We start from the raw sequence: 26,285 nt of genomic DNA, 5'->3' as shown, positions 1-26,285 counted from the left end.
CCTCGGTGGCGCTAATAGACTAGCTGCCTCACATTTTCCTTGAAAACTCAGAAATGAACCTCTTTCTTCTTCTACCTACTTTGAGATGCAAGTTAGATTAGTTTTTCTATCTTTGACAGCGTATGTTTTTGTACATTTGTATATGATATTTGGTAGTCAGTTGGATATTTTTTTTTCTTTCTCCAAAGCTTTCCGATGCCAAATGTGTTCCAGATAGAATTGATAAGTTTTAAATACCACTTAACTACCTTTGCCGCTGATGGCATGCGTCCGTTCCGATAATGGAGATAGATTTTCCTTGTTATTCATTTCTCGAAATATTATTGTGAAAATTTACTTATTTTTATAATTTCAAAATAAGATATAAAATGACAGTAACACATTTCAACACTAGTTGTTGCCCCCAAGCCTTTGGCCCGACTGCAAATTACCTGAACGCTAACATCTCAGGCGTCAAACAGGATGCAAGGCAGGTGGCTACAAGTACTAGCCTGACTGTGATTTATTAGCAGCGTCACTGGCAGATTGAGGCGTCTTTGTTTTATAATAGGAATCCTATTACAAATATATTAAACGAGAACATCGTGTTACTTTCAAAATATTAATATAAAACGAGATATTTTGAACTATTATTATCGCTGTATTTTCTTTTGTTTCAAAAGAAATGAAAAAAATGAAATCTACGAGTTTTACGTCCCACGTTTATGCCGGTTAGGCTAAAGGAGACGGATGATGAGTAATGAATGAAGTGGTGGAATGAAGAAAGTGGGAGGAAACGGGAGAACCCCGAGAAAACCCACGCACGCGGTGTTTGTCCACCACAAAATTCACTTGGCGCGAGCTGGGATCGAACCCGGGACCCCAAGCACCAGAGGTGAACGCTCTACCACTGAGCCACCTTTTGTTTCAGTAAGCTATGACGTCATACATGAAAAAGATTAACTTAATGATGTCTTCTTATTGCAATATTGTTTACCTACTGCACTGAAGTTAAATCAAGGTGAAAGTTTCTCACGTCTATGTAATACGTACCAGACGTGGTATATGTATACGTCTCTGTTGGTTTGTAAACTTCTTTTTATTTCCAATCAGAATTTAAAGGACTTGATATAGTTTGACGGGCGAGATATTGATAGATATGTTAGGAGTAAAGCTAGCTACGAAATTAGAATTTAATCTGTCTCGTTTCTAAAATGAGTGACAAACGTAATGTCTTGTCTCGGAAAGTGTCAAGTCTAAACATAAAGACCTCGTTGCATACGCTCTTCTGAAGTAAGCTATATTTCGTTAGGAATATAACTAGATGTTAGTAGGTCTTCAAGTAGGGGTAGTTATTTGCAATTTCACACTCTATTCAATGTTAAGGAAATGCCCACAGGTGAGTTCTACGAATGTCTCCTAATGCTAAAGACGTCATGTTTTGGAATGAACTGTACTCGTTTCAATTGCATGGACTGTCTTGTCTTTTACTTGGTTAAAAAAAAACTGTCTCTTGCGTTGTGGGAAACCTTAGTCAGGAACAACGTTGAGTACCTCTTTAGTTGTCAACTATTTCTACCCCATGAAACATCGTAACTCTCTCAAAGTTTGTATTAATGGCCTCTGAAGTATTTCCTGATAATATTAGGTCCTGATATTAAGTCACGTTTACTTTGTGAAAACTACACAAATACTTGCGAAATGTATATTTATTCAATTGCGTTATTTACAGTATATTTTGTCATATATGCTAATCCTTATTAAAGTCACTGAGCATGAGTTTACTTTAGGGAAGCAGCACAAATATTGGTCAAAATAGTGACACCCTTACCTATCGGTTTTCTATGTGTTACTATGACGTATCCAGTATGTATCCCCTTATTAAAACCACTTCGAACACTTCACAGTAAAATGAACACTAAGTTAGATTAATTGAGTTACCTTCGGTTAGAATGTATTAGGTTATCTTTGATTAGGTTAGGTTAGTTTCAGTTAGATTTTGTTACTTTATTTGCAATTCCTACCTGAACTCGTTTTCACAGACGCTACTAGCAAATATGTTTCAATAATACCAGACTATAACACACACACACACAATAGCGCGCGCGCACAGAAATTGACCATAACTTCTTCAACATAATTCTTCGCCGAAAAATAAAGTGGTTCAAAGTCTATGTTAACGTTTTAATATTGGTAGATCTATATAGGAATTTAATTATGTTTCAGGAGAACTCCCGTTCACAATCAACATAATTTACCTAGAAACTTCCAAATAATTAACAACCTAAATGCTGTATTGTAGAAACATAAAAATAAAATGTTAGTGACTTGTTCTATGTAGGCTATCAAATGAAAGTGATTGGTGAAAGAGATGTATTCCAAAAACGTATACTGTATAGAGTTTCAATTACGTATAACGAAAGGAATAAATAATATTTGCATTAAAAAAAATCAATTTCATTTTTTTCACACACCAAAGAAAATATGAACTTTTGTTTAGTTGAATTGTTGGATTAATCAGCTTATATAATCCAACAATTTGTCTAGAAAAGACATTCAGATAAGCACACACTGTGTTCAGACACTAAGACTCAGAACGCTCAACATTATTGGAGGTCAGAATGATGTCGTTATGTTCCGTGATGCTAACATCATAGTATGCATTCTTTTATACTTTGCTTTTCTCAAATTGTATCATTCATCATCATTCATTTCGATCTGGCAATGTCTTCAACTTTCCACAGAAGCCAAAGTGTATTAAATAAAAACTTGGAAATCGTAAAATACATCATGTCTAAAACAAGTTGATATTATCATTATGTATGTATATACAGTTTTCAATGTAAGTTGCTTTCTGCCATTTCAGTTTTGATTCAATAACACGTTGAACTGCATAAAAGTACTAAAATCACAATTGAATGTGTTCTGATAAAATACTAATTACATTCTTGATGCGCACTAACAATATTTGACACAGTTCAGCTATCCTATTTTTGCAGCTATTCTATATATATATATATATATATATATATATATATATATATATATATATATATATATATATATATATATATATATATATATATATATATATATATATATATAACATGTCAATCAGTCTGTGTGTAACTCTAATTTCTAATACTCCACAAAGTATCAGGTATCGCTACATTCACTAATTGCCTGCCTGATACCAATAGATGCCGCTAGTGTTCAGACAAATTATAGATTTAAAAATATTGTGATATTTTAATTAGAACTTGGAAACTGCATATTTTTAATTATTACGAAATATGACAAGGGCCGTAATCATATTTAGATTTGAGCACTAATATTTGTATATTTCTACAAAAATGTACTGTATTGTGATTGTTTAATTGCAGCTTAAATGTTTTTTTTTTTTTTTTGTTTAATTATTTGAAAATTGATATTGAACGTGAACATGCTATGCTGCTTATTATTAGCTCAAGTAAAGAAATAGAGTTTTCAATTAAGCATGATTTTAGTATAGTTTACAGAGGACTGACAACTTAATGTATTAATGTTTTTAATACTTCATTCACATCTAGCTTAATATGTACACTCATGCTGAAAATGATTGTCGCATATCTAAAACTGTCTTCTTGTAAGAATGTAATTTGATGTAAGAATGTAATGGTAATGCAGGGTACTTTTAATACTGATAGACTATTATGTGTATAATCGGGAAATGTAAATTTGTGGTGAATTTCATAGAAAAAAAAATGTAAATACGAAAATTAGGATGAGTAAAACAAAATGTTGCGAAATGGAAAAGGAAGTTTTATTTTCGTTTTATTGTTCCTATTTACTGCTCTTTTGACATGAAATTTGCTACATAGGTGTCTTTGCCAATTTTGCACATATTAACATTATAAGAAATACCGGGAGAATTCGTCATCAAACTATATTCCTACAAAAACATACTTATAGACATTCGGCTATAATTTTGGACATGAGTGTACCTGTACGTATTTTGCTGATTTGACTCATGTTAACCTTGTATTAAAGCAGAGGCGCAACTTCGATATATTCTTTTGGAGGGCATATATCATTGTAAGTAATGTTTCAAACCATTATTATTATTATTATTATTATTATTATTATTATTATTATTATTATTATTATTATTATTATTATTATTATTATTATTATTATTATTATTATTATTAAAATATTGTGGTAGTGCACAACTTCTTATTGGAACTAAATATTTTCGTTAACTGTGATATATCTTACTGGCTAATCAAACTACTTAAAGAGTCAATTTTGCAATGCTTAGCGATATTCTTTGAAGGAAATAGAGTATTATTATGATTATTTTGGAAGCACACAGATAGCTAAGATTTGTTGAGGTAAAAGTAGCAATTACCTCTATATTTTATACAAAAAGTATATATTTGCCTGTTTGCAGAGATAAACTTGGGTATGATCCTCTGAAACTTCTCACACCGTTCCATAGTTTATTTAAGGTAATCAAATTGATACTAATTTTAAAGTATATCGCCATTTGTTCAAGAGGTTCTCTGCTTCTACGCAGTTCTCATAAATGTATTTGTTATTTGCTGTCATCTGGAATAATAATGGCAAACAATAGAGAAAGATTGTCGAGTTTTTCCCTTTAGTTGTTCTTATAGATTTTATTGTTTCTTGAATCCTGTAACTGACAAGGCAAAAATTAGAAAAGGAAATGAGGTTTTATTCTGTCACGAGGAAGAAGTTTTCTTATAAAAATCTTGCATACCGGTTCAAAGAAAATATGCGATGCGTAGCAACCCATATCAGCTCTCTCAAATAGCTGCCAGTTGAAAGGTCAACTGTCAATTGGAGCAAGAATGTTGCATCAGAAAATGAGAGGCGAGCAAACTAATTTTCTGAGTCAACGCAAGCGGCAGTATCGCGTGGTCTTCTCATGCTAAAGGGTTCAAAATACCATGATGAAATTACCATATGTTTTTACAAGAAACATAAATTAGGTTAACTCTAAATCTATCAATGTATGCTCTTGAAATCAAAGCTTTGTTACTGTTTCTTAAAATAATTTCCTTTTCTTTAATCTTGTATAAAATTTTTACTAATAATTCCCATCTAAATCTGAACATCACTCGAAAATATTATCAAATAGAATTAAATAAGGATCGTTCATGTTAATATTATTGACATGTACTATAATTATTAAAATTTTAATGACTTAGCATTGCATTAGCAAGGCAACATTATTTTAAGTTAGTGTCAAACTGTAGCCAACAAACCTTCAGTTACAGTATCCCTAGTAATGGAGGCTGGTATATTTTTTACCTATTATTGAAAACAATTTAAATATTTTGAAATGTATCTAATTAGTCAACACATCAACATACATGCTATTAAGTCCTATTATTAATTTGTGAAATAATCCTATAAAATGTGCTCTGAAATGAGACAACTGTTTGTATAAACCTTTGGACAACTACTGAAGTTCTGCCATTTTTACAAAAGAAAATTGTTCTGTGGTTTTGCCTATTTAGCCTTTTGGGAGCTAAATACACTAACATACTAACATTTCTAGTCACACTAACATTTTTTAAATGTTCGGCTAGCAGAAGTGCGGAGTAAGAATTTTAGCACATTGCATTAAAATAATATGTATTAATAGGAACAGTTATAATATAAAATTTTAAAATAAAACGGTAAATTATAACAATATCTTATTGTTATTAAAAATTTAAAATTATATAGTGAGCAACAATTGTATATAAAAGATTTAATATTATGATGTATCTATTATCTACATTAATATGAACATACACTCATGTCCAAAATTATTGTCGCATGTCTATAAATATATTGTTGTAGGAATATAATTTGATAACGAATTCGTCCGGTATGTTTTACTATGTGTATAACCGGCAAAGACATGTATGTGGCAAATTTCATGTGAAAAGAGCGGTAAATAAGAACAATAAAACGAAAATAAAACTTTCTTGTCCACTTAGCAACATTTGGTTTTACTCACTCTAATTTTCGTATTTATAATTATTTTCCTATGAAATTTACCACAAATATACATTTCCCGATTACACACATAGTATCCGTATTAAAACTACCCTGCAATATCATTATCGTTATATATTCTTACAAGAATACAGTTATAGATATGCGACAATCGTTTTGGGGATGAGTGTACATATTAACGTCTGAGGAAGATAAAGTTACGTTATAGAAACTGTTACGAACTATTATAATTTTTAATAAGAAAGTTCATACTCTGGTCAGAAAAATATTAATTAGTATTTAAATAGATAATCGTGTTTATTTTGTAAATAATATTTAGCATATATTCCACATACCGGTAATTCTCACGAATGCATCTATAATTAAACAAGTGAGTTTTGTTTCCCATTGTGAAACCATGACTTCCGAACTATACGAATTCAATGCTCAAACTTGAGATAATACATCTATTGGTAACAATAGAGTAATATAATTTAAGACGGAACCTGTTCCTGGGACGCTAAATCCATATGAAAAAGTCATTACCACTATATCTTACTCTTTTCTTTCTATGACAATAAAAGCTGAAACTTTAAGTCGTTAATTTGAACCCCTCTCGGTTGCAATAGAAGGTTAAGGAAGGAGATAAAACTTGCTCTGGAAAGCTGAATCGGTTGCAACTCTGATGATGAAAGCAGCCAGAGCGTTTAAAACGTAATTTGAAATAAAATAAGTAAAACAAGGATGGAATACCAAAACTAAACTTTTTAAAGTTAATATCAGACATATTTACATATAAGAATAAAAATAAAACTAGCCAACGTTTGATAATTTGAATACGATATAAGATATTTGTGGATGTTGAATATAGCCTTGCATCATATACGTCGGTAAACTTGCATTTTCTAGGAACGGCTTCATCGATTTGGACTAAAATGAATATGAAGATAACTAACTGTTAGTCTATTTAGATGGTCTAGAAGATTTAGATATATTTTTTTAAGACGTCCTTGAAACCATTTTTTTTTCTCAAAAATCACCAGCTAATGGAAACTAAAACGCATTTAACACTAAATGATGATATTTTTACAAGTAAAATTTGAATTCATCGTATGTCAAGAGAGTAAATGACAGAAGCCACGTTCAAAGTAGCGGGTAGCCGATATTGTTGCCCACGAGATGAGAAAGGATATAATTTTTCGGGACGAGATACTAAATGAGACCGAGCTCTTCCAACAGAGACAAATATAGTTGTCGACATAAGACTGCACTTTCATGATATATTTGATATTAATCACCAAGTGATCATGCCTTAAAAAAATCAAGCATCAACTAATTCCAATCAGTGTGCAAGAACTATTATTTCTGCAGTTCAATAAAATACAAAGTAGAATAAAATACAGGGTAAGCCCAAACTGTTATGAAAAAGAATAACATCTTGAACTAATCACCTTCAGTAACATACACAGAATCGATGAATGTAAAATTTAGATAGAGGCCCAACACCTTTTGCACACCCGGCTTTCAGTCCATATAGACAAAATATATGCATAGAAGAACATATTTTAACTATATAGTAATATATTTTTGGGAAAAGGTCGTAGTGAGTGTAAGATCCTTATTACAACACAAACGTTTTATATAATTATTATCAGGTTATTGAGTTTTTCCTCTTAGTTTTCCCTGCCATTTTAATACTCAATCGTATTATATCTGTATTACTCTGCAAACACATATATCTATTTTGAAATTATGAACTTACATTTATTATGTTAAAGGTTATGGTTCGGTAAAGATACTGATAGAAAAATGTTTAATATGTGATTTGCAAGAGATGAACTCAATGACTTTCCAACACAAATTTCGTATTTCTGCTTTTACGTCACAGAGATGATAAATTTCTTCGTTGTACCAATGAGCGTCAATTTCTTTTATAAATTAAACGAAGTTAGATAGTATCGCTTTTCATGAGATCCATCATTTCAATTCTCTTTCACACCAAAATGCTTAAGTTGCCAAACGTACATTAACAATAGTATATTCTTCCATTAAATCATGCTTAAATAAAATTATACTTTCAACTACTATTATTTGATATTTAAACAATAGCCAATGAAGTTGTTACGTGACCCAATGTTTACAACCAAGTATGCTATCGGACATTTGTATAAGGAGTAAAATTGCTTACGTACGAAAACAAAGAACACATAAGTCATCTTTGTAGTTAGAAACAGCGTTTAAAAAAGTGTGATTTATTATTATGGGATTGTAATACAAAGGTACTTTGTACTGATCACCTAGCATAGATTGGCACCTCCTTTTTTACCACCACACTCTTAAAAATTTCCTTGCTCAGAAATGAGAAAAATGCATGTTCAAAACAAAATAAGTAATGTTTACTAATATTTGAGGATAAATGTCTCATCATTTCCAAATGTGTTTTCATTTGTGAGCTCAAGGCAAATTTTCAGGTTCCCATTTATGAGATTTTCTCGCTACTTAAAAATGAAAATGGAATATTGCGTGATTTGCAATATCATATATGATTAAAATATAACGGTAACATTCTTACCGAAATAATATTACTATGTTTTACTAGGGAGTAATATTGCTAGGGCTTAATTACTATTTATGAAACAAGATGAAGGATTTCAGCTGTAGCAGAGTGCGAATGAATATGAGTACACAGTAGGTAATGCAGCTGAGGTGGAGTATGGATACATGTCATATGACAGCGGCGAGGAGCAACATACATATCAACTTTCGAACGTAAGTTTGGGTGAATTGTAAACATACTACCATAGACTAAACGTTACTGTAGTACATTCTTAGGGTGTAGAACGCTGACCCCCCCCCCTCATGCAGGTTATATAGGCTATAACAGTCAGGTGGGCTCCTTTATGTATCAAAGCTCAGTGCTAAATTCACATAATAACGAGTGCAGCAATAACAAGTGAAGGCGGGTTAGAGCCCCGTAGGTCACGTTGTTTTCTATATTACAATAGAACGGGGATGCATGCCAATGTTTTACATCCTTCGCCATTCGTTATAATGTGCAAAATAGCTTATGTACGGAAATAAAGGATACATAAGTCATCAGTGTAGTTAGAAACAGCGTTACAAAACAACGTGCAATTTATTATTATGGAATTGTAATACAAAGGTACTTTGTATTGATCACCGAACATAGATTGACGCCTCCTTTTTTCGCCAGCAATAATCGTTTTAATGACACACGTTTGCAGGTTATTTGTGGCATGGTACTGTACGCATTTGGTCTTAATTTAACGTAGAGGCTGCGGTAGGTCAGTGGTACAGCGTTCACCTCTGGTGCGACGAGGCTCTTGCTTTGAGCCCAGAATTCTCAGCTCGCGGCAAATTGGCTTTCTGGTGGATAAACACAGTGTGCATAGGTTTTCTCGGGGTTCTCCCATTTCTTCTCACTTTCTTCATTCCACTATCTTTTACATTCTCATCATCATTGTCTTCTTTAGCCTACCCGACACAACTGTGAGACGCAAAACTTGTGTAAATTTTATCTAATTTTAGGGACAATTTTACATATTTTAATACAATTTGTCCTCGTATTGAACTTGGACCCCCTCCGAAATAAATTCCTGCGTACGATCCTTGTAGGAGGAAACTGGAGAATCCTGGAAAAGCCCATGCACACGGTGTTTTCTCATGTATGCAACTTGTTATTGTTATCGTAGACACATTGGACCGCGATAACTCAGTGTTAGAACCCGCCTAAGATGCATGGTGTCCCTAGTTTGATTCCAGCTCCGCATAGTGGGTTGTGTGAGTAAACACCCTATATGTGTTTTCTTGGGATTCCCTTTCTTCATTACACCATTTTCGCTCATTATCATAACGTCTCCCTGAGCATCGTAGCATAATCGTGGAACGTTACACTCCAGCAGAAATTGTTGCCGTTAGGCTGAAGTAGACGGATAATTCTTGAATGTGAATTATCAGGAAGTTGGTATAATGTTGTGGGAAACGGAATAATCTTGAGTAAACCTGAATCGATGGAAAAGAAAAGTCTTGAGAAAGTGGCCAGTGATAAAAATAAAACGTTCAAATGAAATGAAGATTTAAATGTGTTATGTTTTAAACAATATAACTGTAGATGTTTATTTAATATAAACTCTGTATGTACTAATAGTCTGATTTTTTTTGCATGTTTATATTGTTTATGCCCTATCCCTTCTTCTCGTATTTGAGAACGCCGTTTCTGTGCACCGTTTCTCACTTTTCAGGAAGATATTTCTTTTTCTTTTCTTTTCTTTTTTTCTTTTTTCTTTTTTTTCTTTTTTTTGAGAAATGTGTTTCTCGAAATTGGAATTATATGTTTCATTTCCTCAAATGTTTCTTTCTCAATTTTAAGAAAAAAATACATTTTTTTTTTCAGATTTGAGAAAGCATTTCCACCCTCAGAAATGAGACATAATTCCTCGCATTTGAGTCTGTATTTCTCAAAACGATTTGAGAAAATCGAAATTTCACTTTTAAGAATGTGTTACTCGGTGCAAAGGTAAGAAACGGATGTTCTCAAATACGATGATTTTTTCTCGAATTTAAGAAGCCATTTTTAACAGTGTATCATCTTGTTTCAGGCCATTCTCCACATGAAAGATTGTGGGGAAAAAATCCTACCCAGATTTTATTTTGTGATTCATTTAAACATATCTTATTTAATCTAATTAGTTTTTTTTCGGTATTCCAAATTCTGTAAGAAAGTAAAATGTTTTTTTTTTCCTAACCGAGTCGAAAGCCTTTCTAAAATCAATAAATAGTTGATATACCGGGGTATTGTATTCCCACTTCTTTTCGGGTATTTGGCGAATGATAAATATTTGATCGATAGTTGATCGATTTCGTCTAAATCCGCAATGATAATCTCCAATAATTTCATCTGTGTATAGGGTCAATCTTGCTAATAGAATGTTTGAGTGGATTTTATAGTAAGTTGATAGAAGAGAAATGCCTCGATAATTATTACAGTCCGTTTGTCGCCTTTCTTGTGAATTGGAACAATAATTGATTCTTTCCACACTTGTTTCAATTCTTTTTTTGTTTCACATAAAGAGAATTAGTATGTATATCTTGTTCCACAATTTTTAGCCTCCAGCTAAAATTAACACAGCTGGAGCTTTGTCTACACCCGGGGATTTGTGTTTCTTTAATTTCTTTATAACGATTTATACTTCTATTCAGCTAGGTTCTGGGATATACTGTTCTGCGGTGTGTGTTTCCCTTTCTTCATGCACGTTAGTTTTTGGTTGCGTGTTAAGCAAATCATCAAAGAAATTTTTCCATCTATTTAAGATGCTATCTGTATCAGTGAGAGCTGTTCCGTCAGTTTTCTTTAATATATAAGCACGAGGTTGATAGCCTTTCTTAAATTTGTTGATCCCCTTATACATGTCCCGAATATTTTTTTTTTATTTTTACGATTATCTTCAAGTTCCTTAATTTTAGCTTTCAAAAAAACGCGTTTCTTTGTTCTAAAAGTTTTGGAAGTTTCCCTCTGATGCCTACGAAATTTTGTGTAGTTATTTCATTCGGAATTTGTAGCCAACGTAATTTTGTCTGTTTTCTCTTGTCTACTAGTTTAATGCATTTCTGGTCGAACCATGGTTTGTTCCTACGTATTTCCGCGTGTCCCAATTTGTCTTTTGCTGAAATTTTAATGTTATCTCTAATTTCAACCCAAGTATCCTCAACAGTAGTGCACTCCGACTCTTCTAAAACCAAGAATCTATTCGAAACTTCAATCTGGTATTCCTCTCTTATCTGGTTCTCTTCTAATTTATTTAAATTAAATCTCTCCGTTTTCAGACATTTAATATTTTCATTATTCAATGATAATCTTCCTCTTATTATCGCTACTACCAGGCAGTGATCAATATCACAATCAGCTCCTCTAAATGACCGAACATTAATTATGCTAGATTGTCTTCTTTTATCTACTAAAACGTGATCAATTGTATTATGTGTTTTTCTGTCTTGTGAGGTCCAAGTGAATTTATGAATGTCGCGGTGTGGAAATTTTGTACTCTTCACGATTAAGTTTTTGGATGTTGCAAAGTTCACGAGTCTAACACCATTGTCATTACTTTCCTTAATGCAGACTTTCGTTCCCTATAATCGATTTGAAAAATATCCTCTCGTTCTACCTTCGCATTGAAATCCCCTAATATAATTTTCATATGGTATCGCGGGAGTTGGTCTAATATTCATTCCACTCCTTCGAAAAAAAAAAAAACTCTTTTATTTCGTCATCCTTATCTTCAGTTGGAGCATGTACATTTAAAACAATAATATCACATCACCATTTCTTAAGAGTAATAAAAAAAGTCTATCAGTAACAAATTCAACCCGTTTAATTGCTGCTAATATTCGTTTGTGAACGAAAAACCCTGTTCCTAACTGGTGATTTTTTATTTCCTTCCCCGTAAAAGAACGTAAAATTTCCGGAATTCACAGATTCATTTTCTTCCCACCTAACTTCCTGAACTCCTACTAGGTCCATCCTGTATTCCTTTAACGCGCATGCCCTATAAATACTTCTAATATTCCATGTTCCAAATCTCATGTCCATTTTCTTTTGCTGAAGTCATGCCAAGTTATCAGTCCTAGTCCGAGACTTCTGTGAATGTTTCTGAAAAAGTATTTTTTTTTTTTCAGGTTGAGGTTGTTAGCCTCACCCAAATCCCCAAGCTGAAGGACCACTCCTTCTCGTCTGTCCAGGACTGTTTATAGAAATATAATTTCCCTAGTTTCCCACATTTGCTATTCATTTATCATATCCGAACCTCCCTTATCTTCTGTTTATAGCAAAGATAATGTGGGTCGTTAAAGAAGCAAATCCACGTAATTTCTTTGCATAGATTGTCTTTTGACATTAGCATGACAGCATTAATTCAACTGTTGCAAAGTTTCCTCGAGAAAATGTCTAATCAACTGGCAAAGAAATAACGTTTTTGTAATTTGTTTCAAGCTTACGTTTTCAAAATCTGTATTGAAAGCTACATCTATGATTTAATTAAAACCCAACTGGAAACATTTTATTGAATTAGGCCTATACGATAGTTTAGTTCTTCAATTATTGTATCCTTACATTAAAATGTTGAAGTAATTATTCAATGTTATCACGATTAATAACATGTACCTATATTTCACCATGTTAATTATTAGCGCAATCATTAATCAAACTAATGCGGAAACAAGATGAAACTACCTGAAATACCATTTTGTACAGTACATTGCAGAGGATATTTCTACATACGTTCTGCCGTCTATCGTTTTCTCCCATTAAGTAGTACTGCTCTTTGTTGGAGAATCCTACAGCATCATTATTTTCTCAATATGTTTTGTTTATTTATTTGGTTCGATGTTTGACGTCCCTTTTTAGAATGGAGGATGTATGAGACGGGAATCAACATTTCAGAGCGGAATCTGACCACGGGGAATCGAGCAGGGCCTTCCTCACCAAGGAAAGTAATGCTAACATTTGCCCATGTGACTGCCATGGACTTGTGATACAGTCTTTAAAGACACAAGTGAGAACAGTTTGTTCGAAAACGGCTGTTGGAAACAAATAACCTTGGCGATTACGTCTTCACTAAACTGCCACTATTTTTAAAAACTATTTCCTAAATCCAGCAATTACAATGATGTTCTCTATGTGTTTTGCAACGTAAACGGTTTGTTGGAACAATGTTCTACTTTTCTTTTAATGTATGTTACAACTGTAGTATGTGGAGTAATATGAAGTGATAAACATATTTATTCCAGACAGATAATGTATAAGCACTTACTACAGTACGACTCATTTTGAAGGATACTCATTAAATTGTGCTATTTTACAATATCTCCTTGAAAATAATTACGGTTTTAGGGAGAGTAATTCCAAGCAATCGTTGAGGTTCATGTGAGTTAGACATGTGTCCTGAGCGTTATTCTCATAATACATTGAAAACTAATGCTAAGTTGGCACGAAATTACAGATAACGAGTTTGGAAATTTTCGGTGCCTTTTAAATAGCTTATTCGAAGTGATTTGAAAAATTATATTTTTAAAAATGGAATCGACATTTTTGTTACGTCAATCACGTTAGGTTTCTTTAACTCTGACCTAAGTGCAACAAGAATGCAAAACTCTTCCGTTGAGTGGCATATATAAGGTAAAGGTACAGCATATCTTCTTTCAGTATTACTTCAAATGCTAATTGTTTTGTGATTTTATAGTAGCTATATATGTGGTATTAAATTCACAATTTTATTGTTTGTTGTAACAGTGTGAATATTTCGGTACATGAACTGCTCGTTTTAAGTTCTTTTTTCAAGAATATGACACGAATTGATTACCTATACAATCATAGCTCAACTTATGAAAAAGAAAATATTTTCTGACAAAGAAATTCAAATGAACTCACGACACAAATATTTGTATTTTTTATATGTGTCTTGAAGAAAATACTTTATATAATCACATTCGTATTGCGCTACCGTAGACGGTTAAAATTTTCTTGACTTTTGTGTATTCCGGAATGATAAAATAAAATACAATCTCTGTTACTAGTCTCCACTTTTGGTTTAACGATGTTACGTTAGTGCATATGCCTCCCCTAATCTTTGCATTCATTATCACTGACCGTTTTTTATTCATGTGTGTGTGTGTTTTAGATAATTCCAATCTACTTTCAAGTGTTTGTAGCAGCGGAATAATATGTTTCTAAAATAATTGAATCACTGATTGGAAAAAGGGAATAAGTGCATCAGACCTAAGTTTTCAAAAACGCTAAAAAACCTTCCCTAGGCGTTGTTTGTACTTGTTGCAAAAAGTGTATAATTGATTACTTGTAGCAAAAGAACTAATAAACACTAAGACAAGAAGGAGAATCTTGTATTGTAGCACTGCAATTGGTTAAATAAGCTTAAAAATGGAAAAAATATTCCCTTTTTCCAATCAATTAGAGTTGGATGCAATTGTAATTGTGTGTAGGGCATGTAATGTGCAGTTTATGATAGAAAGCTACGAAAATATACATGCTGAATACAATGTTTTATGTTAATCTTGGATATATGTATCCGAACTATCACGTATGTTAGGCTTCTAACATTGTTATTGTCACCGTTCGGTTTTTCGTTTTTTTTTTTTTTTTTTTTTTTTTTTGTAAAGCACATGTTATTCTTACAGCAAGAAAAGTAATACAATAGACAGCGTCAAAATAGAATGACTTTACATAGTGCTTCCGTCTGCATCTTCGTCTTCTGCAGTTTCTTGGTCAGTGGTTTTCCATGAACAAATCATACTATAAAACTTTTTGTATTGGTCAGGTATGCATTTGATGATTTGTGAAGAATCGTTTATCTTTTTCTGATTGATCGGGACTTGCCAATCGTATGCCTTTGACGTTGGCAGTGGAACGTTTGTGACATTACTTTTGAGTAATCGAAAAATATCAGTTCTTATTCATTGAAAAACTTATGAGCTTGCACATAACCTAGAGATTCTCCTTTTTAAACATTCTCTATATTTACTTACTTGGAATTTCACTGTTTTGTCCACAATGCTACCTGAAGATTTCTTGTAAAACGGTTACCACCAATTTTTAAAATCTAAGATTTCTTCATTGACAACTTCGTAAACCTGAAATGGAGTATCAGTATTTCTTGCATTCGTAATCATGTGGTTATACTGTGCTGGTAAATAAATGCGATTGTGTCGTTTGAGTTCTCGTTTGATTATAACAAAATTTCGGTCACATTGTAAAAACTGTGACCTCTGACTGGCAAATATTGCTGTACAGTGGTAAAGCGTTATGACACGATCAGACTGAAAAGCATTAATGTCATTGTATGATTCCAGTTTTGGTATTGTATGATCACCACTTGTATCACTGAAAACACGTAAATCTGTAACTGATTGGGCCAAATATTTCTCTATAGATTGTGCAATGCGAAGACAATGCGAAGTATCGTAACATCAGCAGAGGGCTCTAATGGTTGTCTACATACACACAGTCTCACAGTTGTGGTGGTATCCTATAGTGATTGGAAGAATGAAATAAGAAACGTAGTTATTCCCTTTTTCTAATCAGTGAGATATTTTGTCTTCTACATTGGTCATATAGAGTTGCCCAAACATTCCTATTTTCTACTCAACGATGTAACTATCTCAAAGGAACACATCTGCTATCTCAGGTTAAAATCGCAAAAAAATTGTACTTATTCCCTTTTTCCAATCAGTGGTTCAATTATTATGAAGACTGGAATTATGATCTTGTCGGGGAACATTTTCATTCTGTTTTGAAACATATTGTATAAATATACAACTAACACTGACATCATACCTTTACTACAAGTGGGACGATCATTTGCATCAACTTCTGTGGATATTGTAGACACTGAAGAGCGTCATATCGTCTCCTATAACCTGCCAGTTCGAGAGCTAATTAATGTGGAGCTCCACCACGTCATACTATCTTGGAAACACTCATACAATCTGTAACCTATAGTACTAATACAATTCTGAAGCTACACGGGTAAATTTTCATCAGCAAACACTAAGAACTCTGTATCACATAAAGTACCCTATGGTTTGTCACATGATTCATGATGTTTTCTACTAGATTCACGGGCGTCTCTAGTGGGGGACGAGGGGGACGCGTCCCCCCAATACTTTGAAATGCAAAATATTCAATATTTTATTTTAATTTAATTTATTTACTAACTACAGAATAACATAAATAATTATTATGTTTATATGGAATATAATATTCAGGCTGTGAAACGATTATAACAGAGTTCTTGATATACCTTAGGGGGTCCGTGAATGTAAGCAGAAAGGTAACAAATGGAATCGAAGATAATAAACAGGTTGGACTAGGTGTTACAGTTTAAATCACTTCCTTTTATGACCCCCCCGAAATTTTACATGCCTGAGACGCCAGTGACTAGAGTTAATTAATACACTGCAATATTATCATTACAGAAACCAGATTAGGTTAATTTAATGATAATATAATGCATTTTACTTTACAAGAAATGACCTATTTAATTAATCAGAAAATTAATTGCCTTTGCAAATAGTATTATGTTCTGTACACGTCTATACAGAAATTCTAAAATACTATTAGAGTTTGACGAAAAAAAATGTCCGAAGATCAAACATATACGAATCAATAGAGCTCATTGGATAATATAAAATGATAGGGCCTACATACACAGATAAAATTAAAACTTATGTGGCGTACGTAAAAAAAAGTTACATGTGTAGCTAAATCCTGTACCTAACGTTTGAAAGAAAGAACGTATATCAGCGGTCAGGATCTCACATATAGATAGACGTATATAACATATAGCTTACGTATGTAACATATGTATACGTATGTAGTATACGGAAAACTGTTAGATATCAGGCATCCTGCAATTTCATGGTGTAACATCTAAGCAGAAAAAGGACAGTATGGATGTAGTATATGGATAATGTATGTTCCGTACAGATTTCTGTAGTAAACATACGGATTCCATATGTTTTTACAATATACTGCTGTCCGGATAACATATTTTTTTCAGTGTACTAATTTACTTTAATATCTTGTAACATTTGGTTATTTTAATTCGATTTTCATCATTGTACATGTATCATTTCAAAACTAGAAACCATGGAAAAACAAGTACAGAGTAATCAGAATTTCGTAATAGAGGTAGAATTTCATAATATCCACTATTTTGGTTAGTTCAAAATAATTAATTTAAAATGCAACATGCATATATCAAATATATAACAACATGAAAACATAACCAATGTACACAAAACAATAAATTATTAGAGCCATTTAGACAATACAGTTGAACACAAATAAATATATAACATAGAATACGACAAACTTTAAATGACATTAATAAGAAATAATAATATGTCAACTGGGAGGTAACATCTCAGGGAGAAAGCTTCTGTAACGGAACGGACAGTTGCACACGGAATATTCATATTTTACTTCTTTTAGACCGATCAAAAAAATCAGTACCATTTTATGTGAAAATAAGAAATTAGATATGTTACATCTGGTGCTTGGGGTCCCGGGTTCGATCCCAGCCCCTGCCAAGTGAACTTTGTGGTGGACAAACACCGTGTGCCTGGGTTTTCTCGGGGTTCTCCCGTTTCCTCCCACTTTCTTCATTTCACCATTTCATTCATTATTCATCATCACCCTCTCCTTGAGCCTAACCGGCATAACCGTGGGACGTAAAACTCAAAGATTTCGATATGTTACAGCGTATTTTTATCCAAGTATTGTAATTTATGAGTTGTACTGTAGTAATATGATTTTATTTTTAGATTCTGATTCACGAGATATGTTCATGATGGAGTGTGCTTCTACCATGGAAGTGCAGACTGGAAATGACAAAATGGAATTTAAGGTTAATATTTATAATATTTAAAAAGCAAAGAAAAATCCCGTATACATGCAACTCTCGCACAGTGTGTACTGGATATAATACAATAGATATTACTACCGTTAAAAAAAATATTCAAAGATCAAACGTTTTGATTGACTTGATTGAGTTGAACCAAACGATATGGGTAAGTGTACATCCTCATGCGTAGTTTTCCAGAAAATGAATAATTTTTCGTAAATCTAAAAAGGTGTGATTTACGATAATCGTACTAAACTATTAATGTGACACTAATACTGAACTATATAATAAGAAGTTTTTTTCATGTGTATGCAAACAGCAGGGCAACAGTATACATTGTTTCTTCCACGTTTCTCAGTCTTTAGCTTCCTCGCGTAGTGTAGTCTCTAACTCTCTTGCCTCCAGTGCGAGCGGTCCCGGGTTCGATTTCCGGTTGGGGCACTCGGTTAAAAAGTGTTAAAAGCTTTTCAGGCCAGCCATTTTGAATGAGGTTTTACTGGATCCACACCAGGCAAATGCCGGGGTGCTACCTAACTTATAGATTCCAGGCAGCTTCCTTCCTTCCCTAGTCCTTTCTTTCTTCCCTTTCCCTGGATAGTGTGCTCGCCGAGGGACGTCATCCTTCATACGTGACGGGCTAAATGGCCACATATGCGGAAAGCCCAGAAATCTAAATCCTAAATCCTAATCGATCTTCACCTTCCACCTTTAACTGCCAATATTTTCTTCTATTTTTTAATCATCGATCGGTTGTGTTCTTCTTCTTACTCCTCGCTTTCCTTCCATCTTTCCTTCTATGGTGGTATGAAGAAGACAATTTCTTCGCAAGATATGTCCGATCCAATTGTAATACCTACGAAGGATGATGGCTAGACGTGTTCTCTTCTCTCCTATCCGTTTTAAAACATCGTTTTCTCTCTCTCTGTCCATTTTACCTTCTCCATTTACCTCCAAGACCACATTTCGAAGCTCACTAAATATATCTTCTCAAACTTCCGTAACGTGCAAGTCTTTGAACCATACAGTCCAATGCTCATATATAACACTTGATCAACTTCTTTCTTTAGTCCAATAGTAAGCCTGCTAGTTAAGAGTGATCTTTTCTTGTTGAATTCTTCTTTATGGCTACGACAGTTCCTGACCTGATCTCTTTGGTGCAATAAGCGTCTCTCATCAAATTACTTCCCAGATACTCGAAATTATCGACCTCTTCAAGTTCTCTTTGTTCTACTCTGACCCATAAGAGCGCGTTTTCACGGGATATTCTCATGACTTTCGACTTTTCATTTTAGTTTCACTGTTATATTGACCAAAGATAAGATATGAATAAGACTATATATATATATATAAATTGCTAGAGCACATCGAAATGAACAAAAATTAATGTTAGAATGTGAATTACCATGCGTAGCTTTCGAGAGAATCCAGAGAAACGAATTTTTATGATGTTGAGTATTTCATTCGTTGCTAACTTAATCCTCTTGAAAGTTTTTATTCTACTGCAGAAGATTTTTTATTGTTATTAATTTATGCACTGTATAACAACAACAACAAAAAAGAAATCTTTGTTGTTTGATTGTTGTTGTTGTTTCATTTCTATTGCTGTTTGATTTATATTGTTAATTTCTCCTTACAGTGACACACATACTACTTAAATTATTTACTTTCAGAAGAAATTTATAATGAACGCATCGGACATCAAAATGCCTAGTAGAAGTGAGATCGAATAATTGACTCGACTGGAAGTTAGCTTTCCTGTGACAATCGATTTTACGAAATGAACGTGCTATTTCTTAGTACACTGTGTCGAAAAGTATCTCCAAATGTTGCGATAGTTACTCCAGAAATTTATGGGGTTAATTAGGTAAAACAATGGATTTCAAGGAAACTGTGAACAATAATTTTATTATCCCTTTTGTTTCTCGTTTTGTTGACATTCTTTTTTGTAGTTTGCCTTTTTTATGTAACTTTATTTTCAAAATAGAAAATGTTACCAGCAGATAAATTCTACGAACCACATCTCTGCTCTGTATTAAAAAGTGATATTGTTTGTTACGTACGTACTAGGTACTTTACGTACCCATAGCAACGGTTTGATTCAGTGGGCGTTGCAAGCCAACATGGAAGGTGTGCAATTTTCAAAATTAGGTTTATATGACATATGCCCTTATCAATAATTTGCTCCACAGAGAAACAGTTACACTAAAATATAGGGAAATTTGCTCATGTTGGCTCATTGGAAGCTGATCAACCTACACAAATGGTGAGAGTACACTCCTAACACATATTACATTGATATTCTATAAATGATGCGACTTACTAGAAATACCGTAAACATTGTTATGAAATGTAGTGATACCTAGCGTTACATGTTCTATTCTTTAGAGCAGACAAATAATCAAACACTATTGAATGTATATTGTATAAATATCAAACGTCTTCCACTTATCCTTTTCACGTTATAAAGTTTCAGAAGAAAATACAAGTTAGAAATATCCCAGTCATAATTTCAAACTGATCTGAAAAAAAGCACAGCTTACCAGAGTAAAAGCTTGAATCTCTTTTTCGTGTTTAGAGCAGCTCTGATCAGACCTGGAATAGAGACATAGGAGTCGTTAATGCTAGCAAATGGAATATTACCCAATTTTGCATCATTTAGTTCCGTGAGAGGGAATGCAGATGGTAAATACTTTGAGTTGTAAATCTACTTTCTTAGTTTAGAGTAGCCTACATGAGAAATATTTATATACAAACTTTCTAGATTCTACGTATAATAGTTTATGAGATTTGAATAAAGGTAAAACATAGTCTAGCCTCCTTTTAACCCCCCCATACAACCACGTTTCGAGAAAAAAAGAAAAAAAAGTAAGAAGAAATTTACAGCCTAGAGCGCTAGGAGAACATTTATACAAAGTTTCAAGATGGTGTGCCTTCTAATAGTTTTGGAGACGTGGCAAGCAACAACAACAACAAAAAATTTCGATTATCTTTCCCTAAACTCCTCCCTCCCTTAGGAGCCGCATGTCACAAGATGCTCTCTTATCCACAGTCTAGAGTGTGAGAAGAACATGTATAGTATACACAATTTCCAAGATAATACATGTAATAGTTTAGGAAATCTGACAAGGGAACATCTTTTATTGATAGTAGCATTGTCTAATGAAACAATGCGCAATCGATAGAGGAGTGAAGGAAAGTGAGATATCCAAATTTTTACGGGCCGACACCCAGGAACACAGGAGATACAGAAGAAAGAAGAATTTAGAGTCATGTGAAGATAGCAATGCAAAATATACACTGACAGAGAAAGAACTTCAAAATGATAAAATTAATCAAAATGACATTTACAGAACAGTATAGTAAGCAAACATTGTACCCACAGGCATGCTCAATAACATCATACGTAATGTAGTATTGTCAGCTGAGCACAAAATAAAGTTTTATTAAATGGCACGGAACACAAATTATAACATCTAGCAAATCTAATTATGAGTAGAACCATACATGTGAAGTCTTGACGTAACAATGTTACCAAAGTTTGAGGATAGACCTATATGAATCTTGGATGTAGAAGAGTGCATACAGTACACGATTCGAACTATTTAAAACCAAAATATGAGACCACAAACAAGAATATAATCACTAAAGTACAAAAATAAGTGACGATGCACAGTGTCGAAGAGTTTTCCCCAAGTGGAAAACCAAAATAGTATCAAACTCAACACACAAAACTGAAATGATGCATGCACTTGGATTGACAATTGATTAGTAGACTCACTTTTCTGATGCATGTAATATTGTATCACCTCACATATTATTGGTTTTGTTATAATTTGTGTTCCGTACCATTTAACAAAACTTCATTTTGTGCTCAGTTGGCAACACTGCATTACATATGATATTATTGAGCATGTCTGTGGGTACAATGTTTGCTTGCTATACAGTTATGTAAGTGTCATTTTGATTACTTTAATCATTTTGAGGTTCTTACTGTGTCAGTGTATTTTTTGCACTGGTATCTTCACATGACTAAATTCTTCTTTCTTCTGTATCTCCTGTGTTTCTGTGTGTCGGCCCGTAAAACTTTGGAAATCTCACTTTTCTTCACTTCTCTATCGATTGCGCATTGTTTGATTGGGCAATGCTACTATCAATATAAGATGTTCCCTTGTGGGAAACATAATATATATTCGGGGTCGTAGTTTGAAAAATACCGATTTATCTACAATTTAAAGTGCAAAGAGACCAGTTGAAAGAAATTTCTAGTATTACGCCCAATAGTTTCGGCGATTTGGCAAACAGAAAAGATCTCCGTTATCGCCCCTTAGGGACAGCACTTCAAATAACCCCGTCTTATCTATACCCTAAAGCACAAGAGCACTGTGCAAATTTTCAAGGTTGTACCCATAACAGTTTTGGGCACATGACGAACGGCAAAAAAATCATTGAGGCTATGTTATCCCCCTTAGGGGCTGCATATCGCTAAATCCCATCTTATCTATAGTTTAAGTTTCAAGGGAATCATTTATATAAAATTTCAGGATTCTACGCCCAATAGTTTCGAAAATCTCTTGATGAGTGAGTCAGTGAATTACTCTTACACATAGGTCTATACCGGCATCTTATTTATGCGGTGTTGCATCACAGTTTGCTACACAAAATTCTAGAAATACGATGATAAGAAAAAATGTATCCGAAAATGCAATGCATCTATTATCATAGTTTATTTTTCAAGTGGCCATTTCTGCAACAGAAAACAATGAATCATGGTATATCCTTTATGACAGAATAATTATCTTTTGATATTACATACAGTCAAAGCTCAATGACGGGTTCCTTCAAAAACTGACTTTTCTATTTTAGTCTTCTAGGTGCTCAAGAACACAATCTACTATGAACCTAATTGCTGGAAACTTCTGCGGAACTTCTGGCAGAAACCATATCCGCTTTAACACTTTACACTATCCGTTGAGAAAGCGCCTCAATGGACTCTTTCCTTTCGGAAGGTAGATTAGTAACTAAAACATGGGACTTTCTTCTGCCTATTTTTTTACGGCATGTGTCCCAAAATATAATTCGTTTTGCAACACTTTTCTTTTGTGTGTTGAAATGACGAGGAAAACAACAGTGTTCAGTTTAAATTGTTTAAAATAATAATAATATACTGAATCCCAGTAGGATTGGATGCAATATAAGTGTGAAATGAATATTTGTGTGAATTTATGCTATTTTGTTATCGTAACAATGAATGGTCATTTCGTGAACTGCGTAATTCCAATTCCTCGTTTCTTGAAATCATCACAAATTCAAAATGTAATTATTTAAAACAAGAAAACTTCATATGGACACATTCAAAAATAATTTCCAGCCTAGAAATATTGTAGAATGCCTAAGTTACAGAATTTTTAACAATATAATTGTTATTACTGTTTCCTTGCTCTACTTTTCATTATTACATTAGTTTGTAGTACACAAAATTGTGTATCATTTCATGTGTACGTGAAATTATAAAATAGTTCTTTCGCTGTTCGCTTCGCAAGAAAAGGAAATAAGGAAATCTAAAAAAAAAACGCTATTACATATATATATATATATATATATAAACTTAGGTATTAAGGATTAATTTGATCGGCAAAAACAGGAACTTTTCAGTCTAATGCGCATTAAAATTTGTCAGCGTTCAGGGAAACTGATGGTCATACGTAATCCATTCAAGTCACATGTGATACTATTCAGCGATCACGTGTTAAGTCACTAAGTATAGCAGCCACTCTTACACCAGATGAGATAAAACGTTTGAACAAAATCCTGCTTCGTTTAGTTTATTTTATCTAGTAGTTGTCAATGGAAATGAGTCAATATTTTAATGAGTTTTTCATTGAGAGTTGCGCTTTTTAGTTTTCCTCGAGCGTCACGTGGTTGGCGTTATCATCGATGCATGTTATGCTGTAAGGACTTCGGGTACAATACGAATGTGTGTACTATATCTTTTTATTATTTTTTTATTTTATTTATTTATTTATTTATTTTGTTCCCTTTAGCTTCATGATTGATATCAATAGCTTTACACTGCATAAGACAACCATGTGATTTACTAATTGAATTATATGCATATAGACCTATGTCGATTCATACTTTTTTACATACATATTTAAAGAAAAAATAATAATACGTAGCTTTCATAAAAAATGAAAATAAAAATGTGTTCAGTTAGTAATCTGGTATATTTTCCTATTCGAAGTAAGTAAACATCAGAGAAAACAAACTTTTCCAAGCATACGTTCGAAAATCTTACAGGCTGCCTTAATTTTATTCATCACAAGATTTGTATATTAATATCCTTTACTTGCTCACCTGGATGTGAAAGGTTAATTCAGTGCTAATAGCACATTTGATCCTGGGTTCGATTCCTGTGAGACATTTTTATGTGATAATTGTAAAGTTACTTGAACTGAGATGTATCGTATTCTGGTCTAGAGGACCAAAATTGACAGCGATAGAAGCTGACCATACATCACATAGTTAAACTAAGAACCTTCCGGTAGTGACTGTAATGCAAAGCGTTTAAATTATTTAATATTAGTAAATAATTCATTGGTATTACTTTTACTTAATCTGAAAAATTGACTATATACTTTAATATCAAGTTATTGTATCTAGTACTTCTTGCAAGAAAAGTATGACAAATATTTTGAACGAAATTTTGTTACAATGATATATGTTTTTTAAGAAAGAAAGAGAAAGAAAAAATCGAATATGAGAACATGATGGTTTACTGATAACCTGGCTCGAACATCAGCACTTAAGTTCATTCTTAGGCAATGCCAAGTGAAATGTGTTTGATTTCCTCAGAGTATTTTCATTTCTTCCCTCCGCATTGTTCTATCAATCAAGTACCCTACTCTTAATCGTTACGCTAACATTTATGTACGAATCCATATAGTTCAGTATAGTCTATGATTATAAAGTATAGATTGCAATTTAAAAAGAAAGTTAAAAAAAAAGACATATAGAAAAGTAGAATGTTCTTTTGGATAAATATTTAGGGAGGATGAGGTTCACTTGTTCATTATTTGATTTTAATGCATGTTCTCAAAGTTTGTGAAGTTTATTTTAAGCTCAAAACCTGATCACGAGAACGTGACTTCAGCGAAAATGGACCCGAAGTCCTCCAACCATACGAATTCCAGGAACATAGGATCCGACAAGGTTTGATGCAACTTCACGACTCAATTGCGATGAATGATATCTATTCAGAAGAATATAGAGGTCTCTGAACTGAAATAGAGTTGAAATATTCTCGAATTGTGGCGAGTTTGTATGAGGATAGCGGATGTGCTCCATTTCTCTGCACTTCTTTCTTTTTCATACGTAAAATTTATCTAGACAGAAACTACTAGTATGTTTACAGTTCTTCATTTATATCGCTGATTTGAGACCACGTTAGAAACTTGTAGAGTATAAATTTAATGCTTGTAGGAACATTTTTAGAAATTGATTAGTCTTAGACAAGAACTTCGTGAAGTACAAGATGGTCTTTGAATTAAATGGAAGTTGTCTTTTCACCGTTACGATGACAAGTTTTCTTTAATCATTAGCTTTAGTTAATAAACAACTATATAATTCCACAATTTTCAGTGCTATTTATATACTTTTAGTTAAGATTGGTGACAGAAGAAACCATTTAAGAAAATCAATCAAAATCGAGACTTCAACGGATTTACGCTTTTCATGGTTCCACATGCCCAAAAAGCGATTTTTAGATATTCGTCCAACCCAGTATATGTACACACCAGAGATGGAGTGGGTTCTGAGTCAATGAGTCGTGGATCAACAAGGCGTGAAACACTGCTACCTACCACCCACCTTTACCTACTCTGA

General features: G+C 33.2%; 1 long non-coding RNA gene across 3 annotated transcripts in view; it reads left to right on the top strand.

Annotated features, from left to right (window-relative positions):
* Positions 1-24,199: 24,199 nt before the first annotated feature.
* LOC145687769 (uncharacterized) overlaps positions 24,200-26,285 on the top strand; it is an 86,950-nt gene continuing 84,864 nt past the window's right edge. For all 3 annotated transcript variants that reach the window (XR_014131754.1, XR_014131753.1, XR_014131755.1), the window contains exon 1: positions 24,200-24,378. This is a non-coding gene — a long non-coding RNA (uncharacterized LOC145687769). The remainder of the gene's footprint in view (positions 24,379-26,285) is intronic.

The sequence above is a fragment of the Thermobia domestica genome, chromosome 6 (assembly GCF_964235325.1).
Source record: "Thermobia domestica chromosome 6, izTheDome1.hap1.1, whole genome shotgun sequence".
Taxonomy (NCBI): domain Eukaryota; kingdom Metazoa; phylum Arthropoda; class Insecta; order Zygentoma; family Lepismatidae; genus Thermobia; species Thermobia domestica.
This window is presented reverse-complemented; position numbering and strand designations above follow the sequence as displayed.